The sequence below is a fragment of the Sus scrofa genome, chromosome 4, assembly GCF_054392235.1.
Source record: "Sus scrofa isolate SSC_HxYL_T2T_F1_AM1 chromosome 4, Sscrofa_HxYL_maternal_Yorkshire_Landrace_v2.0, whole genome shotgun sequence".
In the NCBI taxonomy this organism is placed as follows: Eukaryota; Metazoa; Chordata; class Mammalia; order Artiodactyla; family Suidae; genus Sus; species Sus scrofa.
This window is the reverse complement of record NC_139386.1, coordinates 50904471-50913656: the sequence shown is the minus strand read 5'-3', so window position 1 is coordinate 50913656 and position 9186 is coordinate 50904471. Positions and strand designations below refer to the sequence as shown.

At 47.8% G+C, this 9186-nt stretch overlaps 1 long non-coding RNA gene across 1 annotated transcript; it reads left to right on the top strand.

Moving 5' to 3' along the window:
• Window positions 1–1377: 1377 nt before the first annotated feature.
• On the top strand, window positions 1378–8832 carry LOC146403801 (uncharacterized). Its single transcript, XR_014843016.1, has 2 exons — window positions 1378–1440; window positions 6184–8832. It is a non-coding gene; the product is annotated as an uncharacterized LOC146403801 (long non-coding RNA).
• The last annotated feature ends 354 nt before the right edge of the window (window positions 8833–9186 follow it).

Below are 9186 nucleotides of genomic sequence, written 5' to 3'. Positions count from 1 at the left end.
ACGTCAACAACTATTGAATTTCTACTGTGTGGTGAAGATTAAGATGTGAGCAGGATCTGGAATTCCCGTCATGGCACAGCAGAAATGGATCCAACTGGGTTCCATGAGATTCCAGGTTCAATCCTGGCCTTGCTTGGTGGGTTAAAGATCTGGCATTGCCGTGAACTGTGGTGTAGGTTGCAGATATGGCTTGGATCTAGTGTTGCTGTGGCTCTGGTGTAGGCCAGCAGCAATAGCCTCAGATTGGACCCCTAGCCTGGGAACATCCATAGGCTGTGGGTGCAGCCCTAAAAGGACAAAAAACAGAAACAAACAAACAAAAATTAATTAGATCTGTCCCCTCATCTGAAGGGGTTTATAAACAAGTGGTAAGACAAATACATAAACATAGTTACAAGTCCCATAATGTTAACACCTTTGCCAAGTATGCAATAAGTTTGAGAGTAAAAAAAAAGTTGTTTATTTCAGTGTCATTTAAGCTTGTGACTTCTTATTCCAGGTTCTACATTTAAAAATGTGAAAAAATTGTCAATGGCAAGAAGGGAGAGAATATAGACGTGTCTGGTAAATCCTTAAATGTCCATTTGGATATTTAAAAGATTTTTTTTTTCTTTTTTGTCTTTTCTAGGGCCGTGCCCATGGCATATGGAGGTTTCCAGGCTAGGGGTCTAATTGGAGCTGTAGCCCCTGGCCTATGCCAGAGACACAGCAATGCCAGATCCAACCCCGAGGCTGTGACCTGCACCACAGCTCACCGCAAAGCCAGATCCTTAACCCACTGAGCATGAAATAGAGTTTTAACTAAAGAACAACCCCCCTTGGCTAAGAAGGCAGCTGCAGGCCTTTCCAGCTATGCTCGTCACTATGCCACCCTTCTTGTAATAATGTAACAACTGTGTGCTCTCTGTCCAAGCCAGCAGCCCTGCTAATCAGGTACCCAGCATTGCTTATCAGTTCTGCTTCTGTAACCTTGCTTGCTCAGTTTCTTAGGGAGGAACACTGTCTGCTTGAGGATGGGGGAGGTCCGGGATGCTTACATGGGAAAATCAAGACCTTGTAGTATATAAAAGTTACTGAGAACAAAGACCTGGTGCTCAGACTCTGGAGGTGACTCCTCTGACCCCACACCGGTGCTGAATAAACCTTGCTTGTCCATATCTCCGAGTGCTGTTTGTCTCCTTCCATTGCCACAGTTTTTGCGGTTTCCACAACATTTTGGTGCGTTGGCCGGGAAGCCGACAACCGAGCTGGCCTCTTGTGCCACCGTTGTCGGGGAACTGGGGGAGGCCACGGTCGCTGGCCCGGTGAGAGGTGGATAGCGTGCACCGGCCATTTTGCCATATCCAGACCCTCACTCGGGCCGTGGCCTTGGCCCACACCGCTTCCTGAACGGACTCAGAAGGAGAGTGGAAACAGGTTCCTGGACAGGACGTCAGACTGGTGAGTGCCCTGGGGACATCTGCCCAAGTCAGGACCCGCCATACTGCGGAAGGAGAGACTGATCACCTCTCAGTGACCAAAGGGTCACTCAGGTCAGGGTTTGCTCCCTTGGGATCGGGAGGCTTGTCAATCCTGGTGTGTGTGTGTGTGTGTGTGTGTGTGTGTGTGTGTGTGTGTGTGTGTGTGTGTGTGTGAGTGACTGGAGAGAATGAGAGCCCGTGCTCCACTGTCTTTGGACTACAGAGCCAGAGTGAGTCCTAACCTGCAGTTCTGCGGCGACCCTCATACGGCTTATGGTGGCCCTCTTCGGGGGGATCCTGATGTTGGGGTTTATACAGTCCCACCTATGCTAAGAGGCGCCTGAAATATCTCCTCTGGGGGAGTGGTCAGGCGGACAAAGCGATTGTTACCTGAGGCCTTGCCCTCACTGTTTGTCTTGCATCACCGGCACAGGGTGGGACTTCACACAATGGGTAAATTGGCTTCTGAGCCCGCTGTCTTAGAGTATACGGTTAAGAATTTTAAGAAAGGATTTTCTAGAGATTATGGTGTTAAGCTGAGTCCTGGAAAACTGTGTACCCTCTGTACCCTAGAGTGGCCCTCCTTTGGTGTTGGCTGGCCTCTGGAAGGGACCTTAGATGTGTTCACAGTTGCATCAGTATATAATGTTATAACAGGAGACCCTGGACACCCAGACCAATTTCCATATATTGATCAATGGTTGGAAATTGCCTACTTGAGGCCCCCATAGGTTCGGTTCTGCACCACAGACCAGGGACAGTGTAGGGTGCTAGTAGCCCAGTCCAAGAAGAAAACCTTGTCTCAAAAGAAGGTGCCACCTTTTATCAAGGGGAACCTGAGGACTCGCCCCCTATGCCACCACCTTATGTGCTGCCGGCCCCACCTCCAGGAGCTGAAGGTCCCCAGATGCCAGATAGCCCACCGCCTTCTGTTTCTCCTCCTGCTTCTGCTTCTGAAGTTCCCGAGGCGATATCACCCCCACAGCCAGATTCTCCAGAACCTATGAGCAGGTGTCTCCGTTCAGCTCAGGGAACAGCCACTCCAGCATTACAAATGCCCTTATGGGAGACACTGGGACCACAGCAAATCACCCCCGATGGGACCATACAAGAAGGGGGACGTTTTTATTATTACCAGCCCTTTTCCACTGCCGATCTCCTCAACTGGAAACACCATACTCCCTCATATTCTGAAAAGCCTCAGGCGCTGATTGATCTCTTAGAATTCATTTTCCAGACACACTGTCCCACCTGGATAGACTGCCAGCAACTCCTTTTTACTCTATTTGACACTGAAGAGCACTGGCGAATTGTAACAGAAGCCCCAAATGACTTCAGGCCAATGCGGGGGGTCAAGCAGACTTGGCAAACTGGGTGAGGGAAGCCTTCCCAGAAGAAAACCCCCACTGGGACTATGAGACTGAGGAAGGGAAATGTAACCTAGAGAGGTACCGGCAGGCCTTCCTACAGGGGGCAAAAGCTGGGGCTAAAAAGCCCACTAATATAGCTAAGATCGGTGAGATACAAGATCCGAATGAAAGCCCAGCCAAATTCTATGAGAGACTATGTGAGGCTTTCCGAACCTACACCTCTTTTGATCCCGAGACCCCTGAGAACTAATGGATGATAAATGCTACCTTTGTGGGACAAGCCCAATCAGATATCTGTAAAAAGCTACAGAAATTAGAAGGCTTTGCAGGAGAGAATGCCACTAAACTGTTGGAAATAGCCAACAAGGTTTTTATTAACTGAGACCAGGTGGCCTGCCATGATGCAGAAAAGAGAATGAAACAAAAAGTGACTCTTCCGGCAGCTGCCCTGTCAAAACCGGTGCCCCCAGTGGGACCACCCCATAGGGGACAAGGCACAAGGCCAGGGAAAAGGAGTCCCCTGGAACATGACCAATGTGCTTACTGCAAAGAAAAGGGACATTGGAAAAATGAATGCCCCAACTGTCCTGAGAAAAAGACCAAGGCCCCATCTAGCCGGTACCAATCAGAGCCATTCAGCACAACCTGATCAGCCTAGCTGAGTCTGATTAGGGGAGACCAGGCTCTCTCCAACTGGGTCCCCGAGAGCCTATGGTCAGAATTCAAGTAGGGGGCCACCCCATAGACTTTATGGTTGACACAGGTGCCGAACTTTCTGTGGTTACACAACCTGTGGCTCCCCTCTCAGGGAAAGAAACCACCATTGTTGGGGCCACAGGTAACCAAACCCACAGGCCCTTCAGCGGTCCTTGACGATGTCGGTTAGGAGGTCATGAAGTAATACATGAATTTCTTTACCTGCCTGACTGCCCAGTCCCCCTGATGGGAAGAGACTTGCTGGCTAAATTGGGGACCATTCCCCAGAACTAGAGAGTAAATACCCATTGTTTTGGGCTGAAGGAAACCCACCAGGACTGGCAAAACACTACGCTCCTGTCTTAATTGATCTAAAACCCGGAGCTCAACCAGTAAGGCTATGGCAATACTCAATTCCCAGAGAAGCTCGACTGGGAATCCAGGTTCACCTGGCTAGGCTGCTTCAGCATGGACTGTTAATAAAATGTCAGTCCCCTTGGAACACCCCTTTACTGCCCATGAAAAAACCAGGAACACAGGACTATTGCCCAGTACAGGACTTGAGAGCCATAAATAAAGCAACAGTCACATTACACCCGTTCATCCCTAACCCATATACCCTGCTAGGGCTGATCCCCTCCACTGCTGAGTGGTTTACTTGCCTGAACTTAAAAGACACCTTTTTCTGCCTCTGGGTGGCACCTGCCAGTCAGCCCTTGTTTGCTTTTGAATGGGAAAATCCACATACAGGGACAAAGGAACAGCTCACCTGGACTAGACTCCCACAAGGGTTCAAAAACTCTCCCACTCTTTTTAGCGGCAACTTAGCTGCTGACCTGGCTAAATTTCCTGGACAAAAACTGGGCTGTGTTTTGCTACAGTATGTTGATGACCTCTTACTAGCTGGCACCATGGAGGCTCAGTGCCTAGAGGGAACAAGAGCTCTCCTTTCCCTACTGATGGAGGCAGGGTATCGGGTATCAAAGAAAAAGGCACAAATCTGCAAAAAACAAGTCAAGTATCTGGGCTTCAACATCATGCAGGGCCGACGAATGCTGGGGACTGAAAGAAAGCAGGCAGTTTGTGCCATTCCTGTCCCTACCACCTGCTGGAAGGTTCATGAGTTCCTAGGGGCAGCAGGATTCTGCCGGATATTGATCCCCGGGTTTTCAGACCTGGCCAGGCCTCTGTATGAGGCTCTAAAAGGGGAAGAAAAGGCTCCCCTTAAACGGGGACCAAGCCAGGAGACAGTGTTTCAGACAATCAAAACTAAACTCACTGAGGCTCCAGCCTTGGGACTTCCTGATGTAATCAGATAATTTAACCTTTTTCTTCATGAGAAAAATGGGATGGCTTTGGGAGTCTTAACTCAAGAATTTGGGCCTTGGCAGAGGCCAGTGGCATATCTGTCTAAACAAATTGACTCAGTTGCTGCCGGATGGCCTCCCTGCCTCTGAGTGCTGGCAGCTACCACCTTGTTGGTAAGAGAGGCTGACAAGTTGACCCTGGGACAAAACCTCAGTGTTAAAGTCCCACACTCAGTTGTAACCCTAATGGATACCAGGGGCCACCATTGGCTCACACATGCACGAATGACTCAATATCAAGGGTTACTATGTGAGAATCCATGGGTAAAACTGGAGGTTGTACGAACTCTGAACCCAGCCACTTTCTGCCAGATGAAGCGGGGACCCCAGACCATAACTGCCTGGAGCTACTAGATGAGGTGTTTTCCAGCAGGCCTGACTTGACTGATAAACCACTCCAAAATCCTGACCTGGTTTTATATACTGATGGCATCAGCTTTATGGAGGATGGAAAAAAGATGGCAGGAAATGCTGTGGTATCTGACTTAAAAGTGATAGAAGCAGAGGTGCTTCCTCAAGGCTGGTCAACATGGAGAGCAGAATTATGGGCCTTAATCAGAGTACTGGAACTCAGCCAAGACCAGCGAGTTAATATCTATACCGACTCACGATATGCCTTTACAACTTTACATGTCCATGGAGCCTTATATAAAAAAAAGAGGGCTCTTCACGGCTAAAGAAAAAGGAATTAAAAACCAGGCTGAAATCTTAAAACTCCTAGAGGCAGTATGGGAACCTAAAGAAGCTGCAGTTATCCACTGTAAAGGCCACCAAAAGGGGGATGACCCAGTGACAAAAGGAAACCGTAGTGCTGATGCAGCTGCCAGACAGGCAGCTCGGGGACAACAGCCAAACAAACCTAAGGTCTTGCTGGCCCCAGGAGTGCCAGCTGTCCCCAAATATTCTCCAGAGGAAGAAAAATGGATAAGGGAGGAAGGAGGAACTAAAACTAAAACAGGATGGTGGGTCACACGGGACCACCGAGTTTACATTCCAGAACAGCTGGCCTACAAACTAGTCCGCCAAGAACATGAGCTAACCCACATGGGCAAAACTGCCTTAGAGACCCTACTGGGCCAGTACTATCTCATTGCTCGTCTTCCTGCACTCTGCTCCTCTGTCTCCCAAAGATGCATAAACTGTTTACAGAATAATGCCCACCAGGGGCCCCACAGACCAGCTGGGGCAACTGCGGACCGTCCCCATTTGAGGATATGGAAGTGGACTTTACTGAGGTCACCCCTAGTAAGGGGTAAAAATATTTACTAGTTTTTATCTGTACTTTTTCAGGATGGGTAGAGGCCTTCCCTACCCGAACTGAAAAGGCAAGGAAAGTAACCAAGGCACTCCTGAGAGACATTATTCCCAGATATGGAATGCCTCTGACCATCGGGTCAGATAATGGACTGGCATTTGTGGCTGAAACAGTACAACAGATGGCAAAAGCTTTACAGATCCGATGGAAACTACATTCTGCTTATCGCCCTCAAAGTTCAGGAAAAGTAGAACGCATAAACCGAACCCTTAAACAGACCCTGGCAAAGTTATGTCAGGAAACTGGCTTGCCTTGGATAGACATGTTGCTGGTGGCCCTCTTAAAAGTGAAATGCTCACCCCGAGCAGGAATAGGATTCTCACCATTTGAAATCTTATATGGAAGGCCACCTCCACTAATCAGTTTAAAAGGAAACACCAGAGAGTTGGGAGAATTGGAATTACATAAAAAATTACAAGGACTGGGGCTCACTATTTCTCAGATACATAGATGGGTCACAGACAGAATACCTGTGTCCTTAGGTATAACAGTACACCCCCACAAGCCGGGGGACCAGGTGTGGATAAAGGACTGGAAAAAGGAGCCTTTGAGGCTGGTATGGAAGGGCCCCTATACTGTAATTCTAACCACCCCCACTGCTCTTAAAGTAACAGGAATAGATGCTTGGATCCATCATTCTAGAGTAAAACCGGCTGGCACAGCTGACAACTGTGGAGAGTGGGAGACTGCCCTCGATCTGGAGAGACCTCTTCGCCTGACAATACAGAGGAGGAGACGATGATCTCAAAGCCCTGCTCTGACCACACCGGAAGCTGGTCAGTCAACCCACGGCTAAAGCTTGAGAAATCGGCTGCCTGTGAGCCCAAATGGAAGGAGGGTTTCAAAATAAGCATTTGCATTGATGGAAGAGACCTTGGCCCTGGAGCTGTGCTACATTTCCAGAGAATCACGTTTGAGCTCCAAGCTGCCTCTCACAGGGTCTTTCATTCCTTTTATGAAGAGATAAAAAACACCCCACCTCCCATTCCGGCCACAACTAAGAACTTGTTCTTAGCCCTGGCAGAAACTATCGCACAAACTCTCAAGGTCTCCTTTTGTTATGTGTGCAGGGGAACAAACACCCGGAGACCACTGGCCTTGGCAAGCCAGAGAACTGGACCTATTAGAGCCTCATAATGAGACTGCATACCCCCAACTCACCATTGAGGGGTATAGCTCTTCAGAACTGCTATTATAGGGAGAAATTGTCTTGCGAGGTGGGGAGGATGGTTTAACGTTTCAGTAGGAAGCTTAACATGTTTAGGCCTGAGGTATTATAATCTGACTGCCCAAAAGACTCAATGGTGGTCATCCTCCAATCGCTCAGAGCCCAAGCCTAATCCCTTGTCTAACTTTTCCCACCTTCGACAAGCATGGGAAGATATCAGTACTAATATCCAGTGGCGGGCACCAAAGGGATTATATTGGATTTGTGGAAAAATGGCCTATTCCATACTCCCCCCAAATTGGGCTGGGGCATGTGTACTGGGAACAATCAGACCTTCCTTCTTCCTGCTCCCATTGTCACTAGGAGAGCAACTGGGAGTTCCTATATATAGGGCACAGGGTGCCCAGAGAGACTGGAGGGCTCTCCAAATTGGAGACTGGAAAGATGATAAATGGCCCCCAGAATGGATAATTCAATATTATGGACCTGCCACCTGGGCAGAGGATGGCTCTTGGGGATATCACACCCCTATCTATATGCTGAACCTCATCATCAGACTACAGGCAGTTTTGGAACTTATAACAAATGACACTGCAAGGCCCTTGACTATATTGGCCCAACAACAAACTAAAATGCACAGTGCAATCTACCAAAATCGTTTGGCCTTGGATTATTTACTTGCTTCTGAAGGAGGGGTTTGTGGAAAATTTAACTTAAGTAATTGCTGTCTACAAATAGATGACACCAGAAAGGTGGTAGAAGAAATTGCTGACCGCATGACTAAACTAGCCCATGTACCTGTACAAACTTGGAAAGGATGGGATGCAGAGAGTCTCTTTGGTAAATGGTTCTCTTAGTTGGGAGGAATTAAGACAATGGTTGGAATAGTCATGGTTATACTCGCAGGGTGCCTACTTGTTCCCTGCCTTGTACCTCTCCTGATAAATATTATAAAAGGTTTTATAAGAACCATGGTTAAAAGAAAAACAGCCTCCCACCTGCTACTTATTAGAGGCTACCAAAGGGTTATGACTGATGATGATCTGTAAAGGGTGCAGATGCACCCTGAACATCAAGAGGGGGGAATGAAATAGAGTTTTAACTAAAGAACAACCCCCCTTGGCTAAGAAGGCAGCTGCAGGCCTTTCCAGCTATGCTCGTCACTATGCCACCCTTCTTGTAATAATGTAACAACTGTGTGCTCTCTGTCCAAGCCAGCAGCCCTGCTAATCAGGTACCCAGCATTGCTTATCAGTTCTGCTTCTGTAACCTTGCTTGCTCAGTTTCTTAGGGAGGAACACTGTCTGCTTGAGGATGGGGGAGGTCCGGGATGCTTACATGGGAAAATCAAGACCTTGTAGTATATAAAAGTTACTGAGAACAAAGACCTGGTGCTCAGACTCTGGAGGTGACTCCTCTGACCCCACGCCGGTGCTGAATAAACCTTGCTTGTCCATATCTCCGAGTGCTGTTTGTCTCCTTCCATTGCCACAGTTTTTGCAGTTTCCACAACAAGCAAGGCTAGGGATTGAACCCACAACCTCATCGTTCCTAGTCAGATTCATTAACCACTGAGCCACAATGTGAACTCTGACATTTAAGAAAATATTTTTAAGAAAAAAAGAAAAATAGACCTAAAGGAAGAGGGAAGATAAGAAACAAAGGTAAGTAGGTAAGAAAGAGAATAGCTGACCAGAAAAAGAAAGCTCTCCTCATTTTTTTTTTTTTGTTTCTTTTTCGTATTTCTTCATTAAGGCATAACACAAATACAGAAAAGTGCCCAAATCAGATCTATGGACTTTTACAAAAT